This window comes from Struthio camelus, chromosome 6 (assembly GCF_040807025.1).
Source record: "Struthio camelus isolate bStrCam1 chromosome 6, bStrCam1.hap1, whole genome shotgun sequence".
Classification (NCBI taxonomy): Eukaryota; Metazoa; Chordata; class Aves; order Struthioniformes; family Struthionidae; genus Struthio; species Struthio camelus.
In genome coordinates this window covers 18549991-18563645 of record NC_090947.1, presented here as the reverse complement: position 1 = coordinate 18563645, position 13655 = coordinate 18549991, and the positions used below count along the sequence as shown (strand labels likewise).

The 13655-nt window shown below is 45.2% G+C and overlaps 1 long non-coding RNA gene across 1 annotated transcript; it reads left to right on the top strand.

Moving 5' to 3' along the window:
- Positions 1-568: 568 nt before the first annotated feature.
- LOC138067635 (uncharacterized) lies at positions 569-11496 on the top strand. Its single transcript, XR_011141884.1, has 3 exons — positions 569-1901; positions 4993-5041; positions 6318-11496. It is a non-coding gene; the product is annotated as an uncharacterized lncRNA (long non-coding RNA).
- Positions 11497-13655: the final 2159 nt, after the last annotated feature.

Sequence of the window (13655 nt, the reverse complement as noted above, 5' to 3'; positions counted from 1 at the left end):
CGCTCCGCGCCCGGGTTTTATAGCGGGGCGGGCGGCGGGCGGCGGGCGGCGGGGGGCGGGGTCGGCGGGGCCGCGCTGCCGCCGCCGCCGCCGCCGCCGCCGCCGAGCGCGCCTGCGCCGCCCCCCGCCGCGCCGCGCCCCGCCCCCGCGGCCGGCCCGGCACGCGCCATCTGGCCGCCCACGTCCGGCGGCGGCGGCGGCGGCGCCCACGTGACGCGTCTATTTGTGTGCGGCCGCGCCCGGCCCTTTGTGGCCCGTCGGGCGCCGCCATCTGTCGCCGGGACGGACCCCGCCGGCCCCGCGGGGGGCGGCCCGGCCCGGCCCGGCCCGGCCCGGCCGCTTGCCGTGCCGCGGGGGGCGCGGGCTGTCAGGTGCCGCATTGTTCCCATTGTTCCGGGCGCGGCTGCCGGAGAAGCCCCGGTGCGGCGGGGCCGGGGCGGGTCCCGGCGCCTCCCGCGGCCGCGGGCGCTGCCGCCGGCTGCCGCCTCCCCTCGCGGCTCTCGCCCGACGGCAGGCGGTCGAGGCCCCGGCGGCCGCCCCGCGCCCTGCAGCGCAGGAAAGGGCTCCTAAAAAAATAAAGAAAAAGAAAAATTAAAAAAAAAGAAAAGAAAAAGCATTACTGTCAAGCGACGGGCGAGGCGAGCCGGGATTCCCGCGAGCAGCCAGAGCCTTTTTTATTCGCGTCCTTCGGGTGCCGCGGGGGCGCCTTCTGCCCGCGCCGGTGCACGGGCGAAATAGCGAATAAAAAGGGGATCGGCGTCCGCGCGCGCTCATCCACGGGAGAGTCAAGCGTGCAACGAGTGCAAATAGCCTTCCGGGGAGGGGAAACTACTGTGAGGCGTGACTGCGGTGTGCCCGGCCGGTGCTCGCAGCAGACTTCGACAGTCCCGTCGTTTGGAGTAAACGCTGCTTGCTTTCCCCTGTTTTTGATGGCTGTAAGTCCACTCGCGATCAAAGAGAAAAAAAACCCCAAACTATTGCTAATATTGAATTTTACAGTCCATTTATGAGCAATTGCTCTAAAGTCTTCAAACAGATCGCTAGAGTTTACAAGCATCGCCAAATTTTACAGAGATGCATTTGAACAAGGAAGAACCTCGGCTTGCATGATAACATATGAAGCTTTATTACTGATACATGTTGTCCGGGGATTTAGTCACTAAAAGGAAAAAAATCATTTGTTCTGGAGTCAAGAGTTTTGAATATGAAACCGATAATTCTGCCCTACAGAGACATGTTTGAAAGACATTTTCCCAGGTCGTGCTGATTGTTTGAAATGTTTCTGTCGTGTTGGTGACCTACATAGCCCTCAGGCTCATAGGGAGACATAAGGTAACTCAGGGATGGGCTTGCCTTATCTGTAATCAAACGTGGAGCACAACCATGTCCATTTTGTTTCGTTATTTCCAAGCTAACCGTTCTGCGTTTGTAAATTGCGCTTGATGGTAAATAACGGCCAGCAGTACTAATTATTTTCACTGCGACTACAGGAGCCAGTGTGGATCTGGACACGTCCCTGTTTGCAGTCGCTCCCGAGTTACGTGTGGCCGTGTCGGTTCCCCCGGCTAGGTGCGGGTCCCGGAGCACATCTGGGAGAAAATCCCCGGTGTCCGCTCACCTCGTGAACGTCGTCCTCAGCGGCAAGCGGAGCTGCCTGCCTGCTGCTCTGAAGGCAGTGCCCTTTCGCGGCGAGCCCCTTCTGCTGCTGCAGAAGTGTCCCCAGCACCAGGGGCTGCCAGCAGCGGGCTGTGCGCCCCGTCGGGCTGCTCCCCGCGGGGAGTCCCGCGCCGCCGGCAGCCGTCCACGCCGTGCGGGGCCGCTTCGGCGCTGCCGAAACGGGCAGCGCCCGGGAGCGGAGAGGTTTGCACACGGTTGAGGGCGAGGAAGGGCAATGGGGCTAGGTAAGTTTGTGTTTCGGCTGCGGAAAATATTTCATTCACGTTTGGATGGCAGTAACTAGTTATACACCAGGGAGTGCAGGTCTGTGAGAGAAACCGAAGGACAAAAGCACCAGAAGGAGGACCCTGGCAGAAAACTGAATCCCAGGGAGCCGAGAAAGCTTGGGGATGCTCGTGTCTCTTTGAGTGCATTCAATATAATCAGCTTCCTCGAAAACAAAATAAAGTCACCGAATTGTTCAAAGACAGTTAGACAGACCGACAGGCGGGCTTAAAGCCCGCGGAGTCCGGCTGGTCTGCGCCCGACTTGTGAGCTAGAGCGAGGAGACACGCGTGGCCGCGGGAGGACGAGCAGGAGCCGGGCCGGCAGGTACGAGCGGGTCCTCGGTGCGGTCCGTCGGGGCTGCGCACAACCAAGGCGCTCGGGGTGCCGAGCCGAGCCGAGCCGCCTCCCGCCGCTGCTCCTCGCTCCGCTCCTGCCGCTCTGCCCGGGCGCCCCTTCTCCTCCCGGGCTTCCCACGCACGCGGCTTTCCCCCTCCCCCGCTGCGGCGCTGCCCCCTGGCCCCGTGGCTCCGGTTTCCCACCTGCCCCATCTCCCTCCTCTTCTCCCAGCCTCTTCATTTTGTCGCTCTAAGCCTCTCTTTCTCCCCCGACCTACAGACTCCTCCTTCTCCATCTGGCTTCTCACTTGGCTTCTCCTCATTTTCCTTCAGATTTTTCTCTTTTCTTTTCTCTTTTCTTTTCTTTTCTTTTCTTTTCTTTTCTTTTCTTTTCTTTTCTTTTCTTTTTTCTTTTCTTTTCTTTTTCTTTTCTTTTTCTTTTTCTTTTCTTTTTTCTCCCCCCTCGCTCCCTCTCCCCGCCCTCTCCGTCCCCCCCGCGGCGCGGCACGCGACCCGCACGCGCCCCCACGAGCCGCGCTGCCCGGCGGCTGCTGCCGGGGGCGCGCCCGTTCGTGGCCGGGAGGGCGAGCAGGAGCGCGGCCGCCGGGGACGAGCGAGGGCCCGGCCGCGCGGGGGGCGCCGCCGAGGCGGGGGGGACGCGTTGCGGAAGCGCCTTACGGTTGTGCGGGGTGCGAAATCCGCTCCCGAGGAAACCTCCTGGGTTTGCGGCATTATCTTAATTAAGATAATTGATTCATATTGCACCTGCGAGAGTGAAGGAAGAAAGGATGCCTCCCCAAATAGCTTAAAGCTATTGGAGAGAGGAAGCCGCGCTTATAATTTAGTGAGTGATTTACTGCCTCGGCAGCCCGCCGTGTTTGGGTCCCCTCCGGTTTGTTGTTCACGTTTTCTGCTTCCCTCCTCTGCAGCCAGGGACCCAGACAAAGCCCGGGCGTCATCCGAAAAACCGGCAAAGCTTGGCGGCGCGCCCGCCGGCCTCCCTGCCCCGCTAGCGACGGCTCCGCGCACCGCGCACCGCGGCCGCGCCGGCGTCCGGGTCCGCCAGCTCCTGCCCGGCCCGGCCCGGCCCGGCCCGGCCCGGCCCGGCGCCGCGGCCCCCCCGCCGGCGCCGAGGGAGCTGCGCTCGCAGCGGAGCACCTTCGGTTTCCCCGCTCAGCCCCGCGCCGGGCTCTCCCGCTCACTCCTCTGCAACCGCGGCGAGCGGGGACGGGCAGGACAGGACAATCACATCGCACACTGCCCGAAACACTCCGAGAAGTAATAACTTTGCTCCAGCTGCCTTTGATCAGAAATCACGGGAATAGAATTACGCTTTAAAATTCATGTTTTGGGTGCTGGGGTACCTCAGTCTCGTACAAGCTGCGCTCTAGGACGCGTGTGCAGCTGGGCTTGAAATCGGTACAAATGATTAAGGTGCCTTTTCTGCTACGTCTTTTTCCCTGTAGGACTCAGTGTATTAATTTTATTTATTGAGCCTTCCTCCGTTAGATAAATGCTGTTGTTTTAATTCTATAAATGTAAACTTCTATTTAGTTAATGGAAAATACATCACCACCAAGGTTTAATTATCATCTTTCTAAATGATTCTTTTAGTCAAGTGCACACAATTATGAAATCACAATAGATTTAAAATATCATTCAAATTGATTAAAAAAACCCAAATCACAGAAGTACGTACCATTTAAACAAATGTCTAAATGGTACTGTAAGGCCAGCTACTGCCTGAGCTAGAGTTTAAATAACATCAGCACTCTTTGCTATTGGTGTCAAACCACCTCTGTTATTAGGAAAAAGGCTTCTTATCAGACGGGATTTAGATGCTGTTGTAACTGGAAAATCTAATTATTTTTGATCCAGGCATTTACCCCCAGAGTCCTACCTTGTTTAAATAAAGTGTTTTCTTTCCTCTTTAACAAATGCATTTCCATTTGAATTAAATATTGATAATTTGACCTTTTAGTTCTTTAACTAATCAAAAGGAAAAAAAAAACCCAAATGTAGATCCTAGTGCCTTGCCCTAGTGGGTCTTTCCGCTTCAATAGACACTGAGATTAAATGAGTCAAACTTCCTCTTTCATTGCACTCTCTTTGCACTAATTGCTTATGCAAAAATGCAGATTTGTATTAATTAGTAACTCCACTGATTAGTTCAGTGGTATTTTCACGTAATAAATCATGCTGCAGACACGATTTTTGGCACGTCCCCAGTAGTGGCTCAGGATGCAATAAGTTTTCCATATTAAATAAAATCTTAGACTAAATCTACCTTTTCGTTGCAGGTACACTGTGTACCACCTGCTGTATGCACCTGCTACGGGAAATTACCTTCTGTCCCTGGCAAGCCTCTTTCCTTTCCTTAATAAAGCACTATTCTTCACAGGGTGTAGACTTTAAAATGTGAAGCATGAATCACAGAATCAAAGAATTAGATAAAACCTGGTGTTATTTTAACCCTTTCACATGAATACTGCTCAGTTTTTAAGGGTATGAAACCTATTTAAGATACACCAGATGCAGATTTTTTTTTCCTTTCCTTCCTATGTCCATCTATGTGAATTCCTTTTACAGCACCACTTACTGTGTGGCCCAAAGTATAACGCATAAAAATTGTTACTTTTCTATTTCTTCCTTGAAGCTGCAGAGATTGAACTGTTACAAGCATGACACTTACTAATTCTTATTTGTATTTCAGTCAGGTCCAGAGGCCTCAACAGAAAGAAGACTCCCCAGTACCAATCATGGTATCTGCATATTACTGAAAATGCCCCCACTTGTTTACATCATGAAACCACTGTAAATCTCTTTCCAGAGCACACATTGGCTGATGTTACCACAGACAAATCTTTCCACATTCTTTCAAAAACCATCCCAGATAATACCTTTCTGTCTATTTCACTAGGACAAGTGTTGTCTACACATCACACAGGTATACGGTGCTCCCTGTTTATAACCGAGGCCACCTTTTCCTCACGTGAGTCAGCATAACACAATACATATCAGAAGAAATAAAGTCTACTAGTACAGTACTTGGAAAAAGATTAAGAGGTATCGATGGAATATAAAAGAAACCAACACTAGTGTCATTTCCTCATAGGTGACATTTTCAGGACCAAATACTGAAAAATCTTTGCCTTGCTCCTGCCAAGAGTGTCACTCGTGTAAACAGGACTACTGTCATGAATAAACCTGCGAGAGCTGGCCTTTGGTCCTCAGTCTAAAGGGTGCAATGGGGTGGAAGAGTAGCAAACACCAGTGCCCGCGGATTATCCAAAGCTTTGCTGAGATTAAAATCTTGTCTCAATATGAGTTATTGCGTATTCTTTAAATAGAAATCTCCTTAGTGGTGGCTTTAAAAGGTCTGCTTTTGTTTTTCTCTGTGAGAAAATAATGATTGAACTCCAGACTAAACATATAATAGCTTGTGGGCTCATTCCCTATGGACATGTTACCTGGACATTTTGCTAAATTCTTAGCAAAAATATTGGTTCTCTAAATGCTACCTTCTTAAAGAGATAAAGCAAAAGTCAAAATGCTCTTATACAAAAAAATGATCCCAGTTAATTTCAAAAGATGGTTACTTATTTTAGCAATATCCTGAGAACAAAAGAAGGAAGGTTAAATCAGAGATCCAGTGGAATGGAAAAAGGGATTCAAATAATCATTAAATCTTATTACATAATGCGGCTTTGTTTTTACCTCTCAGACTGAGTTCACACCTAGGTTTGTGCTTTCATTGTTCTACAGAGAGCTGGGCATGATGGAGAATCATTTTTCTATCACACTACAGTATAACTCTTACATTTTTAGAACCAAATTCATCAAATTAAACTCTTACTAAGCAGTGTAATTGTATATGAGGATATTGCTCAATGTATACAGTGCCACAATTTAATTGTTTGCCTTCCTCTACCATCCCTGTCATCACCCCCCCCACCTTGCCAGCCATAATTGCCATTAGCATTTCATGATAGTGTAGGAAACGCTCACAAACGTATATTGTCACGTCTTGCTTTTCAGAGATGCTTGAGGGTGCCGACATGTATGAAGGAAAATGCTTTCAAGCAGTTACAAGAAGTTAACTGTCTCAGCTGTGAGTATGCTTTCACCAACACGTTTAATACAAGATGTGCTCTCTTCCCTGTTTCGGGGTGGCATCTCAACTTCTTGCCTACAAAAGACAACACGAGCATCAGATAATAACTCTTTTGTCAGATTTTACCAAAGACAAGAGGAGTCCCATGGCCTTGAATTAAATTTCTGCCAAGCCTGGTACATGGCATCCCTTGTGTGGTAGGGGAGGCTGACTGGCGTTGAGGTAACGCTGTATGGCAGGTAGGAGAGAGTACAGAGGGTACTGGAGGTGTTTGCATTGCTCCCCCTAGAGAAGCCTGCAAAGAAATCCATGCTGAAGTTGGTAATATTCTTGGTGCAAACTCCTTAATGGAAGGGATAACAGTTTTGAAATGGAAGACGTACCTCCACAAGGTCATTTGGCAGCCTGTCTTCAATAGCTCTCTCTTCCTCTCCTACTTCCCGTCATTAAAAGATTCTTATACAATCTTTTCTTGAACTCCCTTCTGTTGCAATTACAACCCATTTTCAAGCAATGCATTTCCATATTATCTCTGCTATGTGGTTCCTTGTCATTCTTTCATAGTTTTATCTTTGTTAGCTTTTGCCTTCTTTTACTCTAAAGACACGGTGAAGCCAGCTTTGCCGGGTTTGTTCCACCCGTAGTTCCAGCAGAGAGCATGGTATGATTGCCTCTCGCTGACTGAGGGCAATCTTAACAGTCACTGAAATGAGTTATATACAAACTAGGGGTATAGGACTGAGATCAAGCACAACGTAGACACAAAAGTGTCTGTGATTACATTCCGAGGAGTCTCAAGAGCAAGTGCCCATTAGGATCATAAAGAGAACTGAAATACAAAATATTTTGATGTCAATTCTTGAGCAAAATAACTTTCTGTGATCTTTCAGTTGGGAAGATGTAAAGGGTCTGGCACCTGAGGATTGCAAGCCTTGTTCAGGTGCCCAAGGCATGGACACTGATGGCTGATGAGTTTAAGTAATTGTGGGATAAGGGCAGACAAGCTGGGAAATGCAATAGAGTAAGAAGATGCCCTTTGGAGGAAGGCTGGCATTAGCAGAGTTATAGCATGAGCAGCCAGTGAAGCAATAGAAAAGGATGTTGTTACTGGAGTCTTCTTGCAGGGAGAGGTCCTGGATGCAGAGCTTTAGCTAAAGGCACTAGAAGAGAAAAAAGTTGTGAGACCCTGGATATGCACGCAGTACGCATCCACTCTTCTCCCACTTGCCCAGACAGTTCTTTCACGTTCATCTCTGGTGATTCAGGCACAGGACAGCATTGCTTTTCTGAGTTATCTTCTGGGCCCAGAGGAAAGGTGTGCTCTGAAGAGCTGTGGTCTGTTCTGCCTTTGTCGTTCTGTCAGAATTTTTTTCTCATTGATACACCTTTGCTCGGCTTATATGGGTTCCCAAGAGAGGAGGGGCATGCTGGTAAACCACTGTGTTTCCTCTGCAACTGAGCTCCAGTTACATGCCACTATGATAATATAAATATTTACTCACTTTGTCCCTCTTCACCCTTGTAAGAGGATAAGAGCATCTGGCCCTTTGTTAGTCTATTGTCAATTTGCTGTAGCATCCACTTGCTTATGTTCACTTGTACAGGAACACATAAATAACCTTACTCTCACTGTTTTGTAGCTCACAGTCACTGTTGAAAGTGAGCATTAAACCTCCCTTCTAACGCAAGTGGAGAATTCTCATCGGATAACTCTTCAGATGGCTTGCAGAGTATTTAACAATGTAAAGTCCAAAGCGTTAGAGGATAAATCTATTATTTTTGCCTTTCTATAAATTTATCCTGGCTTTTAATGCTGTGGTGTTTGAACAAATCTTTTTGACAATAAAGAAAACCTCAAAACCAATAGCAAGACAATAGAGAATGAGATCTAGTATCTATTAAAACGGACCTGCAGTGTTAGTGGAAGAAGAACTGTAGAACATACCATTAAGATGTATTTCAGACTGTCATCTGTAGTTCCTCTGCATCATCTCATCTCTAGTTAAGCTGGTGCTCCGCAAAGCTATCGCTAGATAGCAAGTCTATGCTTTCCTTCTGAAATGAATTTAGAGCTTGAAGTCGTCCATGCTGATTTTGATTTAGAGGGAGAAATTTCATTTCAAAAGAAAAGCCTAGATTATTTCCCCCATAATTCAAAAGCAACTATCAGTTCTTCTTTTAAAATTACAGCAACGTTCAAGGTTCACAATATCAAGAATATGTCTGAGAAATTATATTTCTTCAATAAAATGTGCTTGAAAAAGAAAAAACTCGATATAATTGGAATCTCTTCACATTTTCAGTTAGTATCAGACACATAATCACATTCATAGGAAATTTAGAGCCCATTTCCTCTACTATATATCCACAAGTAGATACAAATTTCTTGGGTCTACATGATTTGAAATGATTTGCTGAAGATCTGGGGCAGCTCATTCAATAGCTAGCGTGAGCAAGTCCGTGTAAGAGCTATGGATCAAAGCCAAAATGCTGCAGCACAGCTCTGGCTGCCCATAGGCAGCACTGCTGTATTTCCATTTGTTGATTAGGAGCTTCATTCTGAGAAAACAAGCCTGAACATGCCAATGTAGGCATCTGCTTAACTTCAAGCATGCAAAAGACCCCAGTAAAACTAATGTGATCGCTTTCACAACTTATAGCTCACAAGCCTACAGAGCAAAAAGTCAGGCATTGCCTCACAGAGTTTTTGAAATAGATAAGGACTCAATTTTTGCTGCCTTTTCATGTGCATCCAGCTAAACTTAATGGTTTGCTGCTGCTGAAAGAGGGAATGCTCATTCCCTCTGCCTGCTTTTCTGTTCCTCCCTTTCCTTCGCTCTTGTCCGTGTAATGTACTCTGCCTCATAGGCCAGCTTCGGTGCTTGTGGGATCCAGCTCAGTAAAACTATAGAAAATTCCTCATCGCTAACTGAGTTAGGTCAGCTCACGGAAGATCTGACAAAAGTCTTCACCAGTGCAAGGTAAGTGGTGCAAATGTGCAGCTGGGAGCAGAAGAAGAAAGGGAGAGGTGGGAAAAGGGGGTAGGAAGAGGCCCTCCCTTTTTCTGCTGCAGTGAGTTACCGGGTTGAGTCATTGTGTCTTGTGGCACTGTGCTGTTTTAACCATTTTCTCCTCTTTGCTAAGGTATCCAGTATGGACCTTCTGGAAACATGATTAGTAGGTTAGATGAATTTTGGTCTTGTCCAGTATGAGAACATTATATTATTATGTTTACATTATTCTAGCCTTCTCCTTGTTCTTACCTGTGTGTAAATCAGAAGGCAATTTCTGCCTGTCCTAATTTGGATCTCTGGACAGATGTTCCCTAAATTGCCTTCTGTGAGGCTGAAGGCTCACTAGATGGCCTAAGCCCATGTCACCCTACTCGCTGCACTGCCCATCTGCAATGTATTTCTTTCTCACTCCAGGTTCACCCTCGTGTGTCATCTATGCTAGCTCAGTCAGAAGGACGGTTGGCACAAGGCTGCTTAGAGATACATTTTTGGTTTGAAAAGACAGTAGCCTCCATCCATGCAGGTAGCAGCATCGTTTCAGTCAGAAACTAAACTAGCAAGTTCTGCGGGGAAGAAAATGTCTTTCACACTGCGCTAGAGAGGTTTCTGTGAAAGGATTCACAAGCGATATTTAGAAAGAAACATGCAAGAGTGAATACCAGACTCAGGGAAGCCTGTGTTCAGGATCCATCACTGAGGACAGAGCTTTTTGCATCTCTGCAACTAACTCCTATTTCAATGTGCCACCGACATGATCAATATACAATCATTTTCAACCATCTTGTGCTTAACTGATAGGATTATGGTCAGAGGCTAGATTCTAGCGACCTTAATGATAAGAGTATTAGTATTTCCTATGAGTCCTTTATATAAACAGAAAAAAAACCCTTATTTTCTTTAAACGTGCAGCATTGTTCAGTAAGCCATAGGTTTATCACAAATAACTTCATCTTGGCTTTTTCTTCCTGTTTAGCTTCTAGTTGACTGCATCGAAACACATCTTTATTACTTCACATTAAGATGCAAATTGGAGAAAATATTCTTGAGCATGTTTTGAAATCGTTTACAAAGGATTGAAAAAAACTCCAATGAAATAGAAGCATTAGAATGTGAGGCAAGAGGAACAAATGGATTTGGTCACATATTTTTCTTTGTACAGGCAACAGAAAATAAATCGAGCACCTGTACAGAAGTTTACCTAGGCAGAGGACAGCTGTGGTGGAGAGATGGATGGAGATGAGTGCAGGACTAAGCAGATGAGTGGGAGGGCTGGGGAGGATGAAACAAGGTAACTGAAAGCCATTTCAGTGCTCATTTAACTACTGTATTCCCAATCAGCTTTCCAGATAAATTAGAGAAGATGAAGAATGTCTCTGATTTATATCAGCTGCCAATTGCCTTACACAATTAAAGCATGCAGGGAAGTACCACTGTGCTCTACGGTCCGCCAGGCACAGCCTGCCATGGGGATCTGCGCTCGATGCTGCACGCGGGGAACTGAACAAGCAGTGTGCTCTACCTTGAGTCCTCGTGGGTATCCAGGCTTACAGCAGTCTTGTGAGCATCTCCTGTAAGGTTTTCTGAGTTTGTCATCTGGGATTGTACTATCCATATACAGGAGCAGGATTCTGTTTATAGACTCTCAGCTTTGGTTTGGAGCTTTAATATCCGGGAGCGCAAGTATCTCTTTCTCTCCACCTCAGCTCATCTCAGAGCCTATGTGCTCCAAGATAGCACAGAGGGGCTCCTGTAAAGTCAAAAAATGATACGGCGGAAAAGGCACTCTCTCACTTCCTTCTCTCTTTTCCTTTGCAAAAATTGTCTGGTTTCTCTGGCAGAGGAGATGGGGAAGTCCTTTCATTGTGTACTTAATACAGTAAATATTTATTAGATGGTGAAAATAAGCAAGCTAACTCCCTTAAAATCTATTTTCACATTTACATTTGTTTGAAGGAAAATTTCTCTGAAACATAACAGGAAATGAAATAGCAATGCCCTCTTCCATGTACATTTATTTCTTTGTAAGTAAATTCATCTATTTACATGCATATGTATACATAATGAAGGATAATAATGTATATACATAATAAAGGATACTAATGCATACACATATTGCTAGTATTATCTTTCATTTTTTATATATTAGTATATTTCCTGGGCAAGCTCCACTAGAAGCCAGGACCTTATCATTTCCAGTATTATAGAGAGAAAATTAAAGGTGGTCTAAAATGTTATTTGAAGGCTCATGTATTGCAGGGATACACTGGTAGGCTGAACACTGAATGCTATAAACCAGTAAATAATATGTATGAACTTACATATAATCTCAGAAAAAAACAAAACAAAACATGAGTACGCTTCCTGATTGTTCTAGGTAAGAATGGACAACTAGTATGTGAGGTCAAACAGAATTTGACAGTTCCAAAATTATGGATTTGTTCTACAAAATGCCATGTAAATAAGGATTTTCCATTCCTAGTAGGATTTTGGGGTAAAAGTATTACAGACAAACAATCTGATGCCTGGAGAGACTGTTCTATGACTCATGTCGTTACTGATACTCATGTACCCGCACTCAAGTCTTGGTGCAAACAGTACAAACCATACACAGACAAAAAAAACTGCCATTACACTGTGTCATTCTGTTTTTTAATATGCCACAAACAAATATCTGTGTTGACATTTCATCTTCTTACCCACACATCAACTTCGGTTAGATGGTCTTCCTGATGACTGTGCCTGCCAGATGGCACTGAGAGAATCTGTCTGTACGTAGGGCCCAGAAAGAGGAAAACTCAGGTTCACAAACCGGCTTTGAGTTTGTGAATATAAAACAATTCAGAAGGTACTTCTCCTGGTTAACATTTGTTTTTATGAAAATACTTTTCGTTACATGTACTTTCCAATACATTTCATTCTCAAGCAGGGCGGTGAATAGCCAAACAACTGCCATACCTAGTGAATGGTGTTTTCTTCTTAGTTTGTCTATTGCCTACACACACATTGCCATTTTCTCAAGTAAGTTCTTTTATCAAATTACAACACTGCAGTTTCTTTCAAACACAAACCCCAAAAGCTCCTGTATGTAAGAAGGAGTGTGTTGAGAATTACTATTCATAACTGGAGTTTTCTGACTGGATGATCAAGTCGCTTTGAATACAGCTGTACTTCTGGCTGAAAAAATGCAATTCTCCAACATCACACGGAAACACACTTTTGAAATTGCAGTGGAAAATACAAAGAATTTTATAGTGGCACGAAAAGTTTTGCTATTTTAGGCCACATCTTGTAAATATTAAAAATGAAATTTTGGCTTTATGCTAAATTTCAGTAAAGCAGATTCCTGTCTTAAAATGCTAAGTAGTGGCTTCAGATAAATTTCTACTGATTTAATGACAGCTGAAGGGGTATAACATCCTTCAGAATCAGTAGCAATTAGAGATAGACAAGGAGAAATAAAAATATTTACTATTTTGGTCGCAAATGGTAATTATTACAGAAAATGTAAAGATTACAAACTGGAAAATTGTTCTATATCTCTTCCTCTCCGATAGCTGCAGCTTCTCGTGAAGATTGATGGAAATGACTTCAACCTGACACAAATTGCACTTAAGCTTCATGAAGTTTCACTTCACGTCTTTTGATGCGTCTCTCATCAGGTTTTGCTTTTGGATATGTGATGCTATAGGCCTACTAACCATTATTAGCAAGTGCTGATGTTAATTACACTAACCACAATTCTCCAGCTGGGCCATCTGTGATTTGTTCCTTATGTATTACCTCTTTTTGTTTGAGGTTTTCTCTGCACTCAAGAAGCCTGCTTTTCGCTTTTTCTTCTGGCTTCATTTAAATGGTGTTAATTCATATTTGCCTTGGCAAAATACAACCATGCTTTTATCTTTCATCTTTCAAGTGCTTTCTTAGATTATTTTTGCATGTGGTTTTAATATTACATCTGAATTTTTAACTTAGTAAACAGCTTTAACATCCTATAGCTCATACAGCATATAGCTTGAAAAATCAATCTCAATATATTTTTTAGACTAATTTGGGCTGTTTTGCTCACATTTGAATATCACACTTTGTTTCTCTGCTGCCATTATGTGAGAACTGAATCAGTTTGTGTTTCTCTTTCTGAATTTTCCTTCCTTTTTCAGATCAGTATCAGCCGAAGATGATACTTTCAGAATTATTCATCTGCGGCTTTATTTCTGTTTGGTGCACATTTCTGCTACTGCCTCAGAAACG